This window comes from Salvelinus alpinus, chromosome 2, assembly GCF_045679555.1.
Source record: "Salvelinus alpinus chromosome 2, SLU_Salpinus.1, whole genome shotgun sequence".
Classification (NCBI taxonomy): domain Eukaryota; kingdom Metazoa; phylum Chordata; class Actinopteri; order Salmoniformes; family Salmonidae; genus Salvelinus; species Salvelinus alpinus.
Genome location: NC_092087.1, coordinates 33218262 through 33242238, shown reverse-complemented (window position 1 = coordinate 33242238; position 23977 = coordinate 33218262). Strand labels below are relative to the sequence as shown.

The following is a 23977-nucleotide window of genomic DNA, read 5'->3' as shown; positions in this document are numbered from 1 at the left end:
ACCTTCACTGAGAGGCTGTACCCATTCTTCTTTGCAGGTGATAATAATGGTGGTAAAAACACAGCACCAATTATCATCTGTCCTATAAGGCCCTTAGCTTAGTTTGACATCAAATGGGTTTTTGCAATGTGAGGCTCTAAATCACAACCAAAGTGTAAATATTCAACATTCCAATCATACTGAGAAAAAGGCAATGTCTAAGTTAAGTTTCATCACTGTATCCTCCGTACTAATCACAATCCAGGAAGCTGTTGCGCATGCAGTCTTTCAAGAATGTTACATTCTTGAGTATATGTAGAACAATCCTTAACCACCTGGGTGTGCCGTTTGACCACAGGTGAAACATACTGCTCTCACTGCTGCCATCTGCTGGAGAAGAAAAGATCCGACAGCGAAATGGATAAATGTTTTGCCTCCATACTCATTACATTAAACTAAAGATGAAAAGATCAAGTCTGTGTTGTCTGGTTTTATTGATGGGGTGGTTTGTGATGAAACACACAAACATGCACATGGGTACACAGATGCTGGCAAACACACACCACAGAATTGGAATTCCTCAAATCGTTGTAGACGAGGGAGAACTCCCAGGGTAGGTGACCCAGATTATCTGGCCCTAAGGGGGGTATAAATATGCCCCCCTACACACACCCCTCCACCCCTGCGAGGCCTTCACACATTCCGTGCATTTCTGGACTGCTGTCTGTCAGCGCCTTCTTACGCTAAAGAGCAACTGACAGCCATTAATTATCCCACAGGCTGAGGTAAGGGCATTCCTATATGTGATGGTGTGTTAGCTAGGGGTAGACACCTGCAGAGGAGACATTTAGATAACACTGTCGCTGTTGCTATCCAAGCACACAGATTAGTGGTCATAAAGTCATAGTGGTGATACCAAAACCTGCTGATATCAAGGTCCAGGCCTGATATACTTCACATTACACTGCAGAACTAGAAAAAAAAGTATTTTCTCCATTACTTTCTATGATAAGCTGTGTGTTCGCCAGTACAAGTATCATGTACTCTTCAACTCTCACGTAACTCATAAGATCAGAACCCCATGGGCACAATCACCACCATCACAGCTGAGCTGGTGGTCTGGCGTAGCCAAGCTCTTATCCTGTCTCTCTCTCGTTCTCTCTGTGTCAGTGCGGTGTGTGTGTTCAGGACAACCAGGTCTACAAGCAGAACTTAAAACAATTTGACAAACAGTTGAATTCATGAGTTTTATTGACAAATGTCAATAAAAATATGAAGGACCAACTAGTCAGTGACAACTCTTTGGAGTTTGACAGTATTATAGGCACAATGTCCTTCTTGGATCTTCTTTGTAGAAGAACCCTTTACCTTCTAACGACAGCTGTGTAGCTTGTGAGAGTCTCAGCTTTCCATAGATACAGTAGCTTTTAATAGTTTGTATCTCAGACCATTCGGACTACAGACCATTCGGACTACAGACCATTCGGACTACAGACCATTCGGACTACAGACCATTCGGACTACAGACCATTCGGACTACAGACCATTCGGACTACAGACCATTCAGACTACAGACCATTCGGACTACAGACCATTCGGACTACAGACCATTCGGACTACAGACCATTCGGACTACAGACCATTCGGACTACAGACCATTCGGACTACAGACCATTCAGACTACAGACCATTCGGACTACAGACCATTCAGACTACAGACCATTCAGACTACAGGCTCTAGTTCAGCCCCCGTTAATCACACAGACTATTGGTTGGTACCAATGGATGTAGAAGAAAAAGAGGAATCAACCCAGAAGTATGTAGCTCAAACATACAATGTGGTGTTAGAATTATAGATTGTGAGTCCCACCTGTGTCGCGGTGGGACTCATTGGATTAATGTAGAGCTGAGTGAAGAGTCCCACAAGACTCATTGGGTTAATGTAGAGCTGAGTGTCCCACAAGACTCATTGGGTTAATGTAGAGCTGAGTGAAGAGTCCCACAAGACTCATTGGGTTAATGTAGAGCTGAGTGAAGAGTCCCACAAGACTCATTGGGTTAATGTAGAGCTGAGTGAAGAGTCCCACAAGACTCATTGGGTTAATGTAGAGCTGAGTGTCCCACAAGACTCATTGCTCTTCCTCATTACTGACAGACGGGTTTAAGTATCTCCTCCGGGAGGGCCAATCAAGATCAAGCCTGTCTAAATGTCCCCTTAGGGACAGCCAATCAGGATCGAGCATGTTTAAACGTCTCCTCTGGGACAACAAATCAGAGCTTGGAAATAACAGAACCACAAGAGGAACCCTTCAACCTGGGACACACAGCTGGCGGAGAGGTTCCAGGATGTGAATAGTGAGAGAAGCGCAGAGCTGAACACTAGAACTGTGTGTGCTATGCAACGTTTTACGACTTGAGCGTTTTACGATGATCTCCACAGAAGATGACTTATGATGAAAAGCACAGTCAAGGTTTTAGCAGTTTATTAAAGCACTACAGTAAATTACTGTACAGATATGTCTAGGAGACGCGTGTGTGTGTGTGTGTGTGTGTGTGTGTGTGTGTGTGTGTGTGTGTGTGTGTGTGTGTGCGTGTGCGTGTGCGCGTGGGGGTGTGTTTGTGTGTGGATGTGTGTGGGTGTGTGTGGATGTGTGTGGATGTGTGCGTGTGTGTGGATGTGTGTGGGTGGGTGCGTGTGCGTGTGTGTGGATGTGTGTGGGTGGGTGGGTGTGCGTGTGTGTGGATGTGTGTGGGTGCGTGTGTGTGTGGATGTGTGTGGATGTGTGTGTGTGGATGTGTGTGCGTGTGTGTGGGTGGGTGGGTGGGTGCTTGCACGCCTGTCTATTTATCTGTCTGCCTGCCTGTCTGTGTGTATTGCAATAAATGACTGTCATTAAACAATTCCATGTCATATCTGTATCAGGGCTGTTAACTTAGAGGGCTATCTCTTTACTGTCTTTTGCCAGACACTCTAGCCAATATGTGGAAGACAATGTGTTTTTCATCAAGTAAGAGGGAGAGAAAGGGGGGAATAAAGAGAAGAGAAAAGGGAGTGAAAGGTAAAGAGAGAAACAGGTATGCTGACTGTGGTGTGCGTGGCCCATGTTGCCATGGTAAAGATGGCCACAGGGATGGCAGAGGGAAGAGAAAAATGGTGATGTATGATATGGAGTTGCTGTCTCCCAGGCCCATTCTGAATTGTTTTACAATCCTTTACTTTCAGGAATTATTCACATCTCATCATCACAGGTCAGTGATCAACTCAGGGAAAGAAGGTTATCAATATTTCTGCATATTGGTTCTCTTTGACCTGAAAGGCAGCATGCTTTTGGGTTTAGGCCAGGTTGTTGAGTGTATTTCAGGAAAATAAATGTACTAAGACAGAACATCCCTACTTGATGTCATTTCCTATCAATTCCATTACTAACTCAGTCTTGGCAAAGCTAGTGTTTGTGTGAGAGAGAGAGATGTGGCAGCGGTGTGGGTTGGAGGGGCTGTTTGTGGAGATCATGGATACCAAGCTCCTGTCACAGCACAGCTTGTTGTGAGATGGTAAGTCGCCACCGGCTAACAGATACATGTAACACTCTCATGGTACGTCTCCCCTCAGCCTCAGCTGTACTACACACACACACACACACACACACACACACACACACACACACACACACACACACACACACACACACACACACACACACACACACACACACACACACACACACACACACACAGTCCGTCTCCCCTCACCTGCCACGCCACAGATACATTCCCACAGGTGCTGGCACTGTCCAGGTGTGAGGAACATCTCACACATCTCTGATCCACCCGTATGATGTGTCGACACACCGTCCTGCCTGAGATGGTCATCTGTGTCCACAGCTGTGTGTACGTATGTTAGAGAGAGAGGTGGTCGCCATGCAGGCCAAGGGGAACCAATACTGAGTCCAAACCCCCATAGAAAAACCCACCAGCATGGAGAGAGCTAGTGCAGCTGAGCCCATATAAACAGTACTGGCCAAGACAACAGCAGGCTGCCCACATGAACGGAGTGCCTGGAAAGCTCTGGACCACCACACGCCTGTCACTTTCACTCCCTGTCTGATCCATGCTGTTCTCCTTATCTGATTTATCCACTCAGGGAGGAGATGATGTTATCAGTGAGGTCACTCACCATCTGTCACACTGATACAGTATCTGTCCTCTGTCTTTTCTTCTCCTCTCTTCCTCGCTCTGCTGCTTTCCATTCCCCAGCTCCATCTCCATCTCCTGGCTGATTCCCGGAGTTTATGGAAAGAGTGAGGTCAGCAGAACTGTCCCTTTAGGACATCAGTTTGGGGATGTGACCCATTTAAAGCCCTCTAGAGTTTCTTGAGGCCCACCAGATAGACAAAACCATGTTTCTAACCAACCCAAGATGGGTTGGTTAGATAGGGGTTTGGACTACAGCCTCTAGGTCTGGGCCTATATGGAACAGGGGGTATAGTCCAGTGGCTATGCATCAAATGTGAGGGGAGTTGTGGACTTTGTGATAAAGGCACCAAATTTCACGCACAGCTATGACAGGTCCTTAGAAGTGTTTTTAGCTTATATGGCATTCTCTCAACCAGCTTCATGAGGTAGTCACCTGAAATGCATTTCAATTAACAGGTATGCCTTGTTAAAAATTAGTTTGTGGGAATTTCTTTCCTTCTTAATGCGTTTGAGCCAATCAGTTGTGTTGTGACAAGGTAGGGGTGGTATACTTGGACTCCCGAGTGGTGCAGCGGTCTAAGACACTGCATTTCGGTGCAAGAGGGGACACTGCAGTCTCTGGTTCGAATCCAGGCTACATCCAGCTGTGATTGGGAGTCCCATAGGGTGGCGCACAATTGGCCCAGGTTTGGCTGGGTAGGCTGTCATTGTAAATAAGATTTTGTTGTTATCTGACTGGCCTAGTTAAATAAAAATATTACAGAAGAAAGCCTGTCCATGTCTATATTTTGGCAAGAACAACTCAAATAATTAAAGAGAAATGACAGTCCATCATTACTTTAAGACATGAAGGTCAGTCAATACGGAGAATTTCAAGTGCAGTCGCAAAAACCATCAAGCACTATGATGAAACTGGCTCTCATGAGGACCGCCACAGGAAAGGAAGACCCAGAGTTACCTCTGCTGCAGATAATAAGTTCATTAGAGTTACCAGACTCAGAAATGTAACGGACACATCTCAACATCAACTGTTCAGAGGAGACTGCATGAATCAGGCCTTCATGGTCGAATTGCTGCAAAGAAACCACTACTAAAGGACACCAATAATAAGAAGAGATTTGCTTGGGACAAGAAACATGTACAATAGACATTAGACCAGTGGAAATCTGTCCTTTGGTCTGATGAGTCCAAATTTGAGATTTTTGGTTCCAACCGCTGTGTCTTTGTGAGACGCAGAGTAGGTGAACGGATGATCTCCGCATGTGTGGTTCCCACCTTGAAGCATGGAGGAGGAGGTGTGATGGTGTGGGGGTGCTTTGCTGGTGACACTGTCAGTGAATTATTTTGAATTCAAGACACACTTAACCAGCATGGCTACCACAACATTCTGCAGCGATACACCATCCCATCTGGTTTGCACTTAGTGGGACTATCATTTGTTTTTCAACAGGACAATGACCCAACACACCTCCAGGCTGTGTATGGGCTATTTGACCAAGAAGGAGAGTGATGGAGTGCTGCATCAGATGACCTGGCCTCCACAATCACCCAACCTCAACCCAATTGAGATGGTTTGGGTTGAGTTAGACCGCAGAGTGAAGGAAAAGCAACAAGTGCTCAGCATATGTAGGAACTCCCTCAAGACTGTTGGAAAAGCATTCCAGGTGAAGCTGGTTGAGAGAATGCCAAGAGTGTGCAAAGCTGTCATCAAGGCAAAGGGTGGCTCTTTGAAGAATCTCAAATATAAAATATGTTTTGATTTGTTTTACACTTTTTTGGTTACTACATAATTCCATATGTGTTATTTCATAGTTTTGATGTCTTCACTAATATTCTACAATGTAGAAAATAGTAACAATAAAGAAAAACCCTTGAATGAGTTGGTGTTTCCAAACTTCTGACTGGTACTGTATATGTGAATATACTTCTCAATTTCAGTATTTTACATTTAAACATGGGTGTTCACTAAAGTCTAGTGATTGCAATGATATACACTGAGTGTACAAAACATTAAGAACACCTGGTTTTTCCATGACAGACTGACCAGGTGAATCCAGGTGAAAGCTATGATCCCTTCTTGATGTAACTTGTTAAATCCACTTCACTCAGTGTATATGAAGGAGAGGAGACAGGTTAAAGAAGGATTGTTAAGCCTTGAGACATGGATTGTGTATGTGTACCATTCAGAGGGTGAATGTGAAAGACAAAATATTTAAGTGCATTTGAACGGGTACAGTAGTAGGTGCCAGGCGCACCGGTTTGAGTGTGTGAAGAACTGCAACGCTGCTGGGTTTTTCAGGCTCAACAGTTTCCAGTGTTGATCAAGAATGGTCCACCACCCAAAGGACATCCAGCCAATTTGACACAACTGTGGGAAGCATTGGAGTCAACATGGGCCAGCATCCCTTTGGAATGCTTTCAACACCTTGTAGAGTCCATGATCCGACGAATTGAGGCTGTTCTGAGGGTAAAAGGGGGTGCAACTCAATAGTAGGAAGGTGTTCCTAATATTTTGTACACTCAGTATAAATATCTTATGTAATCATAGAAAGCGTGCATGTACAACATAGTACGCAGAGGTCGCAGGTCAGTGGAGATCTTCACAATTGCTATAATAATCTGTGAAGAATCTCAAACAGCATTGATCACTTGCTCTATGTACTTTTAATGTAATCTCAACTACAATCCCAACTACAATTTGGTTGTGTTATTAGATTAAGTTATTGTATAAATACAAAATTGTACTCCCATTTCTACCTTGTTGGGCTTTTAAATGGTTGAAAGCGCAGAGGTAACACATTTAGATGACAACACCAAAAATTGGACAGTCTTTTTGCATTTGGTTGTGCTTGCAGATGGTTGAAAGCGTAGCGATAACACATTGGGAATTCAAAAACTGTCTTTTTGAGAGGGTGAATAAACGTTGAAATCTCATTATTACAAAATATTACCCAAACATCCACGTTTGAATGACGTGGTGTGCCCATCCCTAGCAAACCTAGTGGTTAGAGGCAGGTAGCCTAGTGGTTAGAGGAAGGTAGCCTAGTGGTTAGAGGCAGGTAGCCTAGTGGTTCGAGGCAGGTAGCCTAGTGGTTCGAGGCAGGTAGCCTAGTGGTTCGAGGCAGGTAGCCTAGTGTTTCGAGGCAGGTAGCCTAGTGGTTAGAGGCACGTAGCCTAGTGGTTAGAGGCAGGTAGCCTAGTGGTTAGAGGCAGGTAGCCTAGTGGTTCGAGGCAGGTAGCCTAGTGGTTAGAGGCAGGTAGCCTAGTGGTTAGAGCGTTGGACTAGTAACTGAAAGGTTGCTGGATTGAATCCCAGAGCTGACAAGGTAAACATCTGTAGTTCTTCCCCTGAACAAGACAGTTAACCCATTGTTCCCCAGTAGGCCGTCATTGTAAATAAAACTGACTTGCCTAGTAAAATAAAAACATAGCTGATTAAACTAATTGCATTGTAAACTGAAGCTGTTGATTATTGGAGTTATCTGAGGCAAACACCAATCAGGACACCGAGGGATACCTAGTCAGTAGTACAACTGAATGCATTCAATTGAAATGTGTCTTCCACATTTAACCCAACCCCTCTGAGGTGCGGGAGGCTGCCTTAATCGACATCCACGTCATCAGTGCCTGGGAAGCGTATGTTGTCGGGGGTTAACTGCCTTGCTCAGGGGCAGAATGACAGATTTTTACCTTCTCGGCTCAGGGATTCAGTCAACCTTTCTTTCCAGCACCTGGCCCATCGTTTCTACCCGCCAGGTTACCTGCCACCCCCATAAGCTGCTCACCACTGTTTTAAAGGATACATATACTGTATCTGGCAGACTTGGGACATTTTATTGTGTTTTCCACACCACCTCAAACAGTTTAACTCATCATTGGGCTGTATGTACCAATTATTTATGGAAATATGGTCATGTGAATGCTGTCGAATTAGAACCGATGGAGCTGGTTGTCGGCCATTTTGGTAACCTAGTGCCCTAGAGTATAATAGGGTTATTCTGCAATGGCACTATAGCTAGATATCTTTATTGAAACCTTTACTTGCTTTGGTAAAGGTTGAATGGTCTCATCATAAAATAATTTTGTTAAAATGGGTTACCTATCTCTCTGCTGGGCATAAGGCATTTCTTTGGCATTTATATACACTGCTCCAAAAAATAAAGGGAACACTTAAACAACACAATGTAACTCCAAGTCAATCACACTTCTGTGAAATCAAACTGTCCACTTAGGAAGCAACACTGATTGACAATAAATTTCACATGCTGTTGTGCAAATGGAATAGACAACAGGTGGAAATTATAGGCAATTAGCAAGACACCCCCAATAAAGGAGTGGTTCTGCAGGTGGTGACCACAGACCACTTCTCAGTTCCTATGCTTCCTGGCTGATGTTTTGGTCACTTTTGAATGCTGGCGGTGCTTTCACTCTAGTGGTAGCATGAGACGGAGTCTACAACCCACACAAGTGGTTCAGGTAGTGCAGCTCATCCAGGATGGCACATCAATGCGAGCTGTGGCAAGAAGGTTTGCTGTGTCTGTCAGCGTAGTGTCCAGAGCATGGAGGCGCTACCAGGAGACAGGCCAGTACATCAGGAGACGTGGAGGAGGACGTAGGAGGGCAACAACCCAGCAGCAGGACCGCTACCTCCGCCTTTGTGCAAGGAGGAGCACTGCCAGAGCCCTGCAAAATGAACTCCAGCAGGCCACAAATGTGCATGTGTCTGCTCAAACGGTCAGAAACAGACTCCATGAGGGTGGTATGAGGGCCCGACGTCCACAGGTGGGGGTTGTGCTTACAGCCCAACACCGTGCAGGACGTTTGGCATTTGCCAGAGAACACCAAGATTGGCAAATTCGCCACTGGCGCCCTGTGCTCTTCACAGATGAAAGTAGGTTCACACTGAGCATGTGACAGACGTGACAGAGTCTGGAGACGCCGTGGAGAACGTTCTGTTGCCTGCAACATCCTCCAGCATGACCGGTTTGGCGGTGGGTCAGTCATGGTGTGGGGTGGCATTTCTTTGGGGGGCCGCACAGCCCTCCATGTGCTCGCCAGAGGTAGCCTGACTGCCATTAGGCACCGAGATGAGATCCTCAGACCCCTTGTGAGACCATATGCTGGTGCGGTTGGCCCTGGGTTCCTCCTAATGCAAGACAATGCTAGACCTCATGTGGCTGGAGTGTGTCAGCAGTTCCTGCAAGAGGAAGGCATTGATGCTATGGACTGGCCCGCCCGTTCCCCAGACCTGAATCCAATTGAGCACATCTGGGACATCATGTGTAGCTCCATCCACCAACGCCACGTTGCACCACAGACTGTCCAGGAGTTGGCGGATGCTTTAGTCCAGGTCTGGGAGGAGATCCCTCAGGAGACCATCCGCCACCTCATCAGGAGCATGCCCAGGCGTTGTAGGGAGGTCATACAGGCACGTGGGGGCCACACACACTACTGAGCCTCATTTTGACTTGTTTTAAGGACACTACATCAAAGTTGGATCAGCCTGTAGTGTGGTTTTCCACTTTAATTTTGAGTGTGACTCCAAATCCAGACCTCCATGGGTTGATAAATTTGATTTCCATTGATAGTTTTTGTGTGATTTTGTTGTCAGCACATTCAACTATGTAAAGAAAAAAGTATTTAATAAGAATATTTCATTCATACAGATCTAGGATGTGTTATTTTAGTGTTCCCTTTATTTTTTTGAGCAGTGTATATATATATATACACTAGATGACAGACAGGGGGCTCTGTTTTGAAGCTACCACACCTCCATCTTGGCACTCCCCTAGTGTTGCAAAAAAAATATTTTGGGAGCTATAGAATTCCCTTTACTAACATCTAAATTAGTTGTTGACACATTTATTCTACTACAGACATGCATACTTTAAATTATATGTGAGCTAAACATAAAAAGTATACTTTTTAGAATGTACTAATGTTACTGTCCCCACTCCATCAAAAAAGTACTTAAATACATGTCATTTTGTCCTTGAAATATTTAATTGAATTACTGTAGAATTCCTTTCATCCCTATGGAGGACTGCATTTCTGAGGAGTGGATTTGGATTTGACCCAACTTGACATGTACAGGGCTGGTTTCCTGTCACATTTCTTCAAATTGACACAATATAGAATATCATATTATATATCATTGCAACCAGTAGATGCCAGAGAACATCCATATAACTTTTAAGAGTGTTTACATGTAAACTATTGGACCTAGCTATGAAAACATTTACAGAAAACAGTACACTTGTTCACCACTCTTCTACTACAATTTTAAAGGATACATATACTGTATACGGCATATTTGGGCCATTTTCTTTTCTTCTCCAGACCCCCTCAAACAGTTTAAGCCATCATTGAGCTTCATGTACATATTATTTATGGAGCTGGTTGGTGGTCATTTTGGAAATGGCCACCAGGGGGTAATGGACAAGATATGCGATGGCACTGAAGACAAAAATACTTCTTTAGACACCCTAGGTGTGTGAAATTTGGTGGCTTCATCACAAAGTCAAAGAAATGTGTTTAGTCACTGGACTAGTAGGGGCCACCACTGCATGGTGTTGTGCTTTATTCAGATCAAATGTATATGTTTAGCCTTTGATCATGATGATGTCTTGAAGAATTATATTGTATTTTATTCCATGTAATATTCACAGTGTCCATTCCAAATGTGAGTGCGTGTCTGTGTGTATCCAATTTAGCAAGTTAGGCTAGAAATGCAGACTCTAAGATGCTGTGGGTCACCTACCTACGTCACACCCCATATGTCTCATGGCAGCAGCTATAGGTGGCACTATTGCTGATACCTCCATAGATCAGTGAAGAGGGAACGAACGAAGGCAGAGGGGTTGAGACTTACCCCATTCAGTAAGAGAGTTGTCTTCTCTCTTACTGAATGGGGGCATATGAGAGGCCTCCTAGATTTAATTAGTCTCTAGTCTACTACCTACCTGTGGGTCTAGTGGAGGCTGGGCTCTAGTCTACTACCTAGTAGAGGCTGGTCTATAGTCTACTACCTACCTGTGGGTCTAGTGGAGGCTGGTCTCTAGTCTACTACCTACCTGTGGGTCTAGTGAAGGCTGGTCTCTAGTCTACTACCTACCTGTGGGTTTAGTGGAGGCTGGTCTCTAGTCTACTACCCACCTGTGGGTCTAGTGGAGGCTGGTCTCTAGTCTACTACCCACCTGTGGGTCTAGTGGAGGCTGGTCTCTAGTCTACTACCTACCTGTGGGTCTAGTGGAGGCTGGTCTCTAGTCTACTACCTACCTGTGGGTCTAGTGGAGGCTGGTCTCTAATCTACCTCCTACCTGTGGGTCTAGTGGAGGCTGGTCTCTAGTCTACTACCTACCTGTGGGTCTAGTGGAGGCTGGTCTCTAGTCTACTACCTACCTGTGGGTCTAGTGGAGGCTGGTCTCTAGTCTACTACCTACCTGTGGGTCTAGTGGAGGCTGGTCTCTAGTCTACTACCTACCCGTGGGTCTAGTGGAGGCTGGTCTCTAGTCTACTACCTACCTGTGGGTCTAGTGGAGGCTGGTCTCTAGTCTACTACCTACATGTGGGTCTAGTGGAGGCTGGTCTCTAGTCTACTACCTACCTGTGGGTCTAATGGAGGCTGGTCTCTAGTCTACTACCTACCTGTGGGTCTAATGGAGGCTGGTCTCTAGTCTACTACCTACCTGTGGGTCTAGTGGAGGCTGGTCTCTAGTCTACTACCTACCTGTGGGTCTAGTGGAGGCTGGTCTCTAGTCTACTACCTACCTGTGGGTCTAGTGGAGGCTGGTCTCTAGTCTACTACCTACCTGTGGGTCTAGTGGAGGCTGGTCTCTAGTCTACTACCTACCTGTGGGTCTAGTGGAGGCTGGTCTCTAGTCTACTACCTACCTGTGGGTCTAGTGAAGGCTGGTCTCTAGTCTACTACCTACCTGTGGGTCTAGTGGAGGCTGGTCTCTAGTCTACTACCTACCTGTGGGTCTAGTGGAGGGTGGTCTCTAGTGTACTACCTACCTGTGGGTCTAGTGGAGGCTGGTCTCTAGTCTACTACCCACCTGTGGGTCTAGTGGAGGCTGGTCTCTAGTCTACTACCCACCTGTGGGTCTAGTGGAGGCTGGTCTCTAGTCTACTACCTACCTGTGGGTCTAGTGGAGGCTGGTCTCTAGTCTACTACCTACCTGTGGGTCTAGTGGAGGCTGGTCTCTAATCTACCTCCTACCTGTGGGTCTAGTGGAGGCTGGTCTCTAGTCTACTACCTACCTGTGGGTCTAGTGGAGGCTGGTCTCTAGTCTACTACCTACCTGTGGGTCTAGTGGAGGCTGGTCTCTAGTCTACTACCTACCTGTGGGTCTAGTGGAGGCTGGTCTCTAGTCTACTACCTACCTGTGGGTCTAGTGGAGGCTGGTCTCTAGTCTACTACCTGACTGTGGGTCTAGTGGAGGCTGGTCTCTAGTCTACTACCTACCTGTGGGTCTAGTGGAGGCTGGTCTCTAATCTACCTCCTACCTGTGGGTCTAGTGGAGGCTGGTCTCTAGTCTACTACCTGACTGTGGGTCTAGTGGATGCTGGACTCTCTGTGAGGAGAATGAGATCAGAGCTGCAGCTGTAAGCCTGGCCTCAGGCTGTAGAACATCCTAAACCAGACTCGGTGTGAAAGCGTACACAGCCCAGCACAGCCCAGCACAGCCCAGCACAGCCCAGCACAGCACAGAGCAGACTGCAGGAAGCACTAGAGCACTGCCTTCTGTGATAGGCAGAGACAATGTGGTGGTGTGTGTACCTTGCTAGCTCTGACTCTGCTGATTAGCTACCGTATTGAGGAAAAATGTACTTACTATGACTGTGATAAGTGGTTTCCCCACTTAGCTATCTTAAGATGAATGCACTAACTGTCAGTCTCTCTGGATGAGAGCATCTGCTAAATGACTAAAATGTAAATGTAATTATATTTGTAGGAATTTCATCATTGGTGGTAGACCTGATCAAAGTTGAACATTTGCAATGTATTATCATTTCTTTGAATATATTATTCATGTTTCTTGTAGAGATATTTTAAATATACAGTATAATCAATGGATAGTGCAGCAGTAATTAACAAGTAATATCTAACAATTCCAATACAAAACCTACTACACACAATCTAGTAAAGGAATGGGATGAGAGTATATAAGTATAAAATATATTGATGAGCAGTGATGAGCAGTGACAGAGATGCAATAGATAGTAAAGAATAGATAGTGAAGGATACAGTATACATTATATACATATGATAAGTAATGCGAGATATGTAAACATTCTTGAAGTGGTATTATTAAAGTGACTAGTGTTCCATTTATTAAAGTGGCCAATGATATCAAGTCTGTAGGTAGGCAGCCGCCTCTCTGAGCTAGTGGTGGCTGTTTAACAATCTGTTGCGCCTTCTTCACCACACTGTCTGTGTGCGTGGACCATTTCAGTTTGTCGGTGATATGTACACAGAGGAACTTCAAACTTTCCACCTTCTCCACTACTGTCCCGGTGATGTGGATAGGGGGGTGCTCCCTTTGCTGTTTCCTGAAGTCCACTATCATCTCTTTTGTTTTGCTGACATTGAGTGAGATGTTCTTTTCCTGACACCACACTCCGAGGGCCCTCACTGTAGGCTGTCTCGTCATTGTTGGTAATCAAGCCTACCACTGTTGTGTCGTCTGCAAACTTGATGATTGAGTTGGAGGCGTGCATGGCCACTCAGTCATGGGTGAATAGGGTGTACAGGAGGGGGCTGAGAATGCACCCTTGTGGGGCCCCAGTGTTGAGGATCAGCGGAGTGGAGATGTTGTTTCCTACCCTCACCACCTGGGGGCGGCCCGTCAGGAAGTCCAGGACCCAGTTGCACAGGGCGGGGTCGAGACCCAGGGTCTTAAGCTTAATGATGAGTTTGGAGGGTACTATGGTGTTGAATGCTAAGCTGTAGTCAATGAACAACATTCTTACATAGTTATTCCTCTTGTCCAGATGGGATAGGGCAGTGTGATGGCAATTGCATTGGGGCGGTAAGCAAATTGAAGTGGGTCTAGGGTGACAGGTAGGGTGAAGGTGATATGATCCTTGACTCGTCTCTCAAAGCACTTCATGATGACAGAAGTGAGTGCTATGGGTCGATAGTCATTTAGTTCAGTTACCTTAGCTTTCTTGGGAACAGGAACAATGGTGGCCATCTTGAAGCATGTGGGGACAGCAGACTGGGATAGGGATTGATTGAATATGTCCGTAAACACACCAGCCAGCTGGTCTGCGCATGCTCTGAGGACGCGGCTGGGGATGCCGTCTGGGCTGGCAGCCTTGCGAGGGTTAACACGTTTAAATGTTTTACTCACGTTGGCCACGGAGAAGGAGAGCCCACAATCTTTGGTAGCGGGCCGTGTCGGTGGCACTGTATTGTCCCTAATGTGCGCAAAGAAGTTGTTTAATTTGTCGGGAAGCAAGACGTCAGTGTCCGAGACGGGGCTGGTTTTCTTTTTGTATTTCGTGATTGTCTGTAGACCCTGCCACATATGTCTTGTGTTTGAGCCGCTGAATTGTGACTCCACTTTGTCTCTATACTGAAGCTTTGCTTGTTTAATTGCCTTACGGAGGGAATAACTACACTGTTTGTATTCGGGCCATATTTCCAGACGCCTTGCCATGATTAAATGCGGTGGTACGTGCTTTTTTGCGCAAATGCTGCCATCAATCCACGGTTTCTGGTTAGGGAAGGTTTTAATAGTCACAGTTGATACAACATCTCCTATACACTTCCTTATAAACTCGTTCACCGAGTCATCATATACGTCAATGTTGTTCTCTGAGGCTACCCGGAACATATCCCAGTCCACGTGATCGAAGCAATCTTGAAGTGTGGAATCTGAATGGTCAGACCAGCGTTGGATAGACCTAAGCACGGGCGCTTCCTGTTTTAGTTTCTGCCTATAGGAGGGGAGCAACAAGATGGAGTCATGGTCAGATTTTCAAAAAGGAGGGCGGGGGAGGGCCTTGTATGCATCGCGGAAGTTAGAGTAGCAATGGTCGTGCGTGTTACTCGCTCGTGTACAGCAATCGATATGCTGATAGAATTTAGGTAGCCTCAAATTAGCTTTGTTAAAATCCCCAGCTACAATAAATGCAGCCTCAGGATATATGGTTTCCAGTTTGCATAAAGTTCAGTGAAGTTCCTTGATGGCTGTCTTGGTATCCGCTTGCGGGGGGATATACACGGCTGTGACGATAACCGAGGAAAATTCTCTTGGGAGATAATACGGTCGGCATTTGATTGTGAGGAATTCTAGGTCAGGTGAACTGAAGGACTTGAGTTCCTGTAAGTTGTTACAATTACACCATGAGTCATTAATCATGAAATATACACCCCCTTCTTCTTCTTACCGGAGAGATGTTTATTCCTGTCGGCGCGATGCACTGAAAATCCCGTTGGCTGTATGGACTCCGACAGCATGTCCCAGGCTAGCCATGTTTCCGTGAAATAGAGTATGTTATAATCCCGGATATCTCTTTGAAAAGCAACTCTTGCCCTGATTTCGTCGACTTTGTTAACTAGGGACTGGACATTAGCGAGTAAGCGGTGGGTTGTGTGCGCGCATCCGACGTCTCTCTGATATCCAATAGTTCTTCCCGGTTGTATGTACAGATACAGAGAGTTGTAAATCTAAAAACCACGAGACCAGTGCAGGTCTACTAGGTGCTGGGGTTCAACTCTGTGTTTTTGTGTGTGTGTTGCACAACTTGGCACTCCTAAAATATACAGAGAAAATAAAGGAGGGAAGGAGGGGAGGGGAGGGGAGGGGAGGGGAGGGGAGGGGGGAATCACAACTGTCATCACAAACAAGAACCATCTGTCTCATTTGTGTAACTTGTTTTCTTTTAATATGAGAAGTATGCTGGTGAGATGTGAGTTAGAGAGAGGCCTGGGAGGGCAGGACTGAGAACTAAAGCCTCCATCCTCCGTCTCTCACTCACAGACCATGGCTTTGGCTTGGTTATCTCCCAAACCTGCCCTGTTAACCCCTCACGCGCACATGCACATATGTGTGCTCAACCTAGGCACAGAGAAACAAGTGAAAGAGAAAAACCTCCTAGACATGCTTGTGTAATGTAACCTGAACTTTCATGCAAATCTCCCATTGACATCAGTTCATGATTTGTGTGATATGTTGGGTTAAGTATGTGTGATTTAGCTCTGAGTGTACAGTAGCATGTATTCTGGTTACTCCTGTCCCTCACTGTCCCTCCTGTCCCTCACACTCTCCTAATCTGCCAAAAAGCAGTCACTAGATGACCCTGCTGGAGAGGACCAAACAGCTCAGTTCCCAGGTTAGTCACTAGATGACCCTGCTGGAGAGGACCGAACAGCTCAGTTCCCAGGTTAGTCACTAGATGACCCTGCTGGAGAGGACCGAACAGCTCAGTTCCCAGGTTAGTCACTAGATGACCCTGCTGGAGAGGACCGAACAGCTCAGTTCCCAGGTTAGTCACTAGGTGACCCTGCTGGAGAGGACCGAACAGCTCAGTTCCCAGGTTAGTCACTAGATGACCCTGCTGGAGAGGACCAAACAGCTCAGTTCCCAGGTTAGTCACTAGGTGACCCTGCTGGAGAGGACCAAACAGCTCAGTTCCCAGGTTAGTCACTAGATGACCCTGCTGGAGAGGACCAAACAGCTCAGTTCCCAGGTTAGTCACTAGGTGACCCTGCTGGAGAGGACCGAACAGCTCAGTTCCCAGGTTAGTCACTAGATGACCCTGCTGGAGAGGACCGAACAGCTCAGTTCCCAGGTTAGTCACTAGATGACCCTGCTGGAGAGGACCGAACAGCTCAGTTCCCAGGTTAGTCACTAGATGACCCTGCTGGAGAGGACCAAACAGCTCAGTTCCCAGGTTAGTCACTAGATGACTCTGCTGGAGAGGACCAAACAACTCAGTTCTCAGGTTAGTCACTAGATGACCCTGCTGGAGAGGACCGAACAGCTCAGTTCCCAGGTTAGTCACTAGATGACCCTGCTGGAGAGGACCGAACAGCTCAGTTCCCAGGTTAGTCACTAGATGACCCTGCTGGAGAGGACCGAACAGCTCAGTTCCCAGGTTAGTCACTAGATGACCCTGCTGGAGAGGACCGAACAGCTCAGTTCCCAGGTTAGTCACTAGATGACCCTGCTGGAGAGGACCGAACAACTCAGTTCCCAGGTTAGTCACTAGATGACCCTGCTGGAGAGGACCGAACAGCTCAGTTCCCAGGTTAGTCACTAGATGACCCTGCTGGAGAGGACCGAACAGCTCAGTTCCCAGGTTAGTCACTAGATGACCCTGCTGGAGAGGACCGAACAGCTCAGTTCCCAGGTTAGTCACTAGATGACCCTGCTGGAGAGGACCGAACAGCTCAGTTCCCAGGTTAGTCGCTAGATGACCCTGCTGGAGAGGACCGAACAGCTCAGTTCCCAGGTTAGTCGCTAGATGACTCTGCTGGAGAGGACCGAACAGCTCAGTTCCCAGGTTAGTCGCTAGATGACCCTGCTGGAGAGGACCAAACAGCTCAGTTCCCCGGTTAGTCGCTAGATGACCCTGCTGGAGAGGACCAAACAGCTCAGTTCCCCGGTTAGTCGCTAGATGACCCTGCTGGAGAGGACCAAACAGCTCAGTTCCCCGGTTAGTCGCTAGATGACCCTGCTGGAGAGGACCGAACAGCTCAGTTCCCAGGTTAGTCGCTAGATGACCCTGCTGGAGAGGACCGAACAGCTCAGTTCCCAGGTTAGTCACTAGATGACCCTGCTGGAGAGGACCGAACAACTCAGTTCCCAGGTTAGTCACTAGATGACCCTGCTGGAGAGGACCGAACAGCTCAGTTCCCAGGTTAGTCACTAGATGACCCTGCTGGAGAGGACCGAACAGCTCAGTTCCCAGGTTAGTCACTAGATGACCCTGCTGGAGAGGACCGAACAGCTCAGTTCCCAGGTTAGTCACTAGATGACCCTGCTGGAGAGGACCGAACAGCTCAGTTCCCAGGTTAGTCGCTAGATGACCCTGCTGGAGAGGACCGAACAGCTCAGTTCCCAGGTTAGTCGCTAGATGACTCTGCTGGAGAGGACCGAACAGCTCAGTTCCCAGGTTAGTCGCTAGATGACCCTGCTGGAGAGGACCAAACAGCTCAGTTCCCCGGTTAGTCGCTAGATGACCCTGCTGGAGAGGACCAAACAGCTCAGTTCCCCGGTTAGTCGCTAGATGACCCTGCTGGAGAGGACCAAACAGCTCAGTTCCCCGGTTAGTCGCTAGATGACCCTGCTGGAGAGGACCGAACAGCTCAGTTCCCAGGTTAGTCGCTAGATGACCCTGCTGGAGAGGACCGAACAGCTCAGTTCCCAGGTTAGTCACTAGATGACCCTGCTGGAGAGGACCGAACAGCTCAGTTCCCAGGTTAGTCGCTAGATGACCCTGCTGGAGAGGACCGAACAGCTCAGTTCCCAGGTTAGTCGCTAGATGACCCTGCTGGAGAGGACCGAACAGCTCAGTTCCCAGGTTAGTCGCTAGATGACCCTGCTGGAGAGGACCGAACAGCTCAGTTCCCAGGTTAGTCGCTAGATGACCCTGTTGGAGAGGACCGAACAGCTCAGTTCCCAGGTTAGTCACTAGATGACCCTCCTGGAGAGGACCAGGTGCCCAGGGTTTTACGGCTGCCATATTAAGCTCAGCTGAAAGCTGAAACCTTCCTCCTGTGATCTCAGAGCTCTCTCACTGGGCTGGGGTCCATGGTTACGGTATGCCCCAGAGAAGCCTGTGCAAGTATTCTCATCAGGCAGGCGGTGACAGGGAAGCACAGGGAAGCATTTGTCCCTGGGAACATTGTAGAAATTCTGTGGGAAAGCCAACTCCCGCCGCCCAACACTGGAATATTTACTGGAATATTTTCACACCTCAGATGGTTCTCAGATGGTTCTCAGATGGAGGGGCCAGATGGAGGGGCCTGCCTGAACACTCTCACAGTCACACAGGTACAAACTGGTGTGCTTCTACTGTGGAAGTACTGTGGGAGCCAGCCAAGCCCCAAATTGTTTCTCTTGTCACCGTTGCTCTGCTCCTCCACACACAACACACGCATGCATGCACCCCCACCCCCCTAGTGAACACAGTTCTAGAGCTCTTAGGCCTCAATATCTCTGCCTCCACAAACACAGGAAGGAGAGGTATTACTGATACCCTTCTCATACCCCCTCGCCGCTCCCCACCTCCCCGTCTTCTCCCCAGCTGACTGTGTACAGACAGGAGCCCTCAGAAATGCCCCGGGTTCATTAAGGAATATTATCAGGCGATCACCACTCCCATCTCTCTACACATCATCTGGGGCATCAGGAGGCCTTATTGGAGGCAGAAGCTACCGAGTGCCGAAAGAGACACCCAAGACAGATAGAGACTGAAAGGGAGACAGATAGAGACAGAAAGGGAGAAAGAGACAGACTGAAAGGGAGACAGATAGAGACAGATAGAGACAGAAAGGGAGACAGAGACAGACTGAAAGGGAGACAGATAGAGACAGAAAGGGAGACAGAGACAGACAGAAAGGGAGACAGATAGAGACAGAAAGGGAGACAGAGACAGAGAAAGACAGAAAGGGAGACAGAAAGGGAGACAGACAAAGACAGAAAGAGACAGAGACAAAACATTGGCAATATGTACATTGTTACGTCATGCCAATAAAGCGAATTGAATTGAATTGAATTAGAGACAGAAAGGGAGACAGCGACAGACAGAAAGGGAGACAGATAGAGACAGAAAGGGAGACAGAAAGGGCGACCGATAGAGACATAGAGGGAGACAGAAAGGGAGACAGAGAGAGACAGAAAGGGAGACAGATAGAGACATAAAGGGAGACAGAGACAGACAGAAAGGGAGACAGATAGAGACAGAAAGGGAGACAGATAGAGACAGAAAGGGAGACAGAAAGGGTGACCGATAGAGACAGAAAGGGAGACAGATAGAGACATAAAGGGAGCGATAGAAACAGAAAGGGAGACAGAGACAGATAGAGACAGAAAGGGAGACAGATAGAGACTGAAAGGGAGACAGAGACAGATAGAGACAGAGAGGGAGACAGATAGAGACTGAAAGGGTGACACAGAGAGAGAGAAAGACAGAAAGGGTGACACAGAGACAGATAGAGACAGAAAGGGAGACAGAGAAAGGGAGACAGATAGAGACAGAGACAGAGAAAGGGAGACAGATAGAGACAGAAAGGGAGACAGATAGAGACAGAAAGGGAGACAGAGACAGAGAAAGGGAGACAGATAGAGACAGATATAGACAGGAAGGGAGACAAAGATAGAGACTGAAAGGGAGACAGAGAGAGAGAAATACAGAAAGGGAGACAGAGACAGACAGAAAGGGAGACAGATATAGACAGAAAGGGAGACAGAGACAGAGAAAGGGAGACAGAGAAAGACAGAAAGGGAGACAGATAGAGACAGAAAGGGAGACAGATAGAGACAGAAAGGGAGACAGATAGAGACAGAAAGGGAGACAGATAGAGACTGAAAGGGAGACAGAGAAAGACAGAAAGGGAGACAGAGAAAGACAGAAAGGGAGACAGATAGAGACAGAAAGGGAGACAGAGACAGAGAAAGACAGAAAGGGAGACAGATAGAGACAGAAAGGGAGACAGATAGAGACAGAAAGGGAGACAGATAGAGACTGAAAGGGAGACAGAGAAAGACAGAAAGGGAGACAGAGACAGAGAAAGACAGAAAGGGAGACAGATAGAGACAGAAAGGGAGACAGATAGAGACAGAAAGGGAGACAGATAGAGACAGAAAGGGAGACAGAGACAGAGAAAGACAGAAAGGGAGACAGATAGAGACAGAAAGGGAGACAGATAGAGACAGAAAGGGAGACAGATAGAGACAGAAAGGGAGACAGAGACAGATAGAGACAGAAAGGGAGACAGATAGAGACAGAAAGGGAGACAGATAGAGACAGAAAGGGAGACAGAGACAGAGAAAGACAGAAAGGGAGACAGATAGAGACAGAAAGGGAGACAGATAGAGACAGAAAGGGAGACAGATAGAGACTGAAAGGGAGACAGAGAAAGACAGAAAGGGAGACAGAGACAGAGAAAGACAGAAAGGGAGACAGATAGAGACAGAAAGGGAGACAGATAGAGACTGAAAGGGAGTCAGATAGAGACAGAAAGGGAGACAGAGACAGAGAAAGACAGAAAGGGAGTCAGATAGAGACTGAAAGGGAGACAGATAGAGACTGAAAGGGAGACAGAGAAAGACTGAAAGGGAGACAGATAGAGACAGAAAGGGAGACAGATAGAGACTGAAAGGGAGACAGATAGAGACAGAAAGGGAGACAGATAGAGACAGAAAGGGAGAAAGAGACATAGAAAGGGAGTCAGATAGAGACTGAAAGGGAGACAGATATAGACAGAAAGGGAGACAGAGACAGAGAGAAGGGATGCCATGTGGTCTGCATTTCAGGGTAATCCCTGCTCTCTGGTATGCTGGCTCTCTCTGCCTCTCTGCCTTCTTACCATCTGATTGGAGCAGAATCAGAGAAGCCGTGAAACACGAGCCTCTGTGCTGTTTCTTCCCAAACCCACTGTGACTGCTCCCATGGCCAGGGGATATGTGCCCTGATATCTGGGATGATAGATGTGCTGATCACTGGCACATAAATTGTGTTTATAGGTGTCAGTTTTTGGGGAAAAGAGCCTGGGGTTGTAATGTACCTCACACACACACATAACACACATAACACACACATAACACACACACACACACACACATAACACACAAACACACACACACATAACACACAAACACACACATGCATAACACACACATAACACACACATAACACACACATAACATACACACATAACACGCATAACACACAAACACACACACATAACACACACACACACACACACACACACACACACACACACACACACACACACACACACACACACACACACACACACACACACACACACACACACACACACACACACACATAACACACAAACACACATAACACACACACACATAACACACAAATACACACATGCATAACACACACATAACACACACACACATAATACACAAACACAGACACACATAACACACACATAACACACACACACATACACACACACACACACACACACACACACACACACACACACACACACACACACACACACACACACACACACACGCACAAACACACACACACACATAACACACAAACACACACACACATAACACACAAACACACACACACATAACACACAAACACACACACACATAACACACACACACACACACATAACACACAAACACACATAACACACAAACACACACACACATAACACACAAACACACACACACATAACACACAAACACACACACACACACATAACACACAAACAAACACACAAACAAACACACACATACATAACACACAAACACACACATACATAACACACAAACACACACATACATAACACACAAACACAGACACACATAACAAACAAACACACACATACATAACACACAAACACGCACATACATAACACACAAACACAGACACACATAACACACAAACACACACACACACAAACACAGACACACATAACACACAAACACACACATACATAACACACAAACACGCACATACATAACACACAAACACAGACACACATAACACAAACACACACATACATAACACACAAACACACACAAACACACACATAACACACAAACACACACACACATAACACACAAACACACACACATAACACACAAACACACACACACAAACACACACACACAAACATAACACAAAAACACACATAACACACAAACACACACATACATAACACACAAACACACACACACATAACACACAAACACACACACACATAACACACAAACACACACACACATAACACACAAACAAACACACACATACATAACACACAAACATACACATACATAACACACAAACACACACATACATAACACACAAACACAGACACACATAACACACAAACACACACATACATAACACACAAACACACACACACATAACACAAACACACACACACACATAACACACAAACAAACACACAAACAAACACACACATACATAACACACAAACACACACATACATAACACACAAACACAGACACACATAACACACAAACACAAACATACATAACACACAAACACGCACATACATAACACACAAACACAGACACACATAACACACAAACACACACACACAAACACAGACACACATAACACACAAACACACACATACATAACACACAAACACGCACATACATAACACACAAACACAGACACACATAACACACAAACACACACATACATAACACACAAACACACACACACATAACACACAAACACACACACACACATAACACACAAACACACACACACACACATAACACACAAACAAACACACAAACAAACACACATACATAACACACAAACACACACATACATAACACACAAACACACACATACATAACACACAAACACACCCACACATAACACACAAACACACACACACAAACACAGACACACATAACACACAAACACACACATACATAACACACAAACACGCACATACATAACACACAAACACAAACACAGACACACATAACACACAAACACACACATACATAACACACAAACACACATAACACACAAACACACACATACATAACACACAAACACACACACACACATAACACAC

General features: G+C 46.3%; 1 pseudogene; it reads left to right on the top strand.

The window, feature by feature from the left end:
- The first annotated feature begins 20389 nt into the window (after positions 1-20389).
- On the top strand, positions 20390-21445 carry LOC139540739 (octapeptide-repeat protein T2-like; annotated as a pseudogene).
- The last annotated feature ends 2532 nt before the right edge of the window (positions 21446-23977 follow it).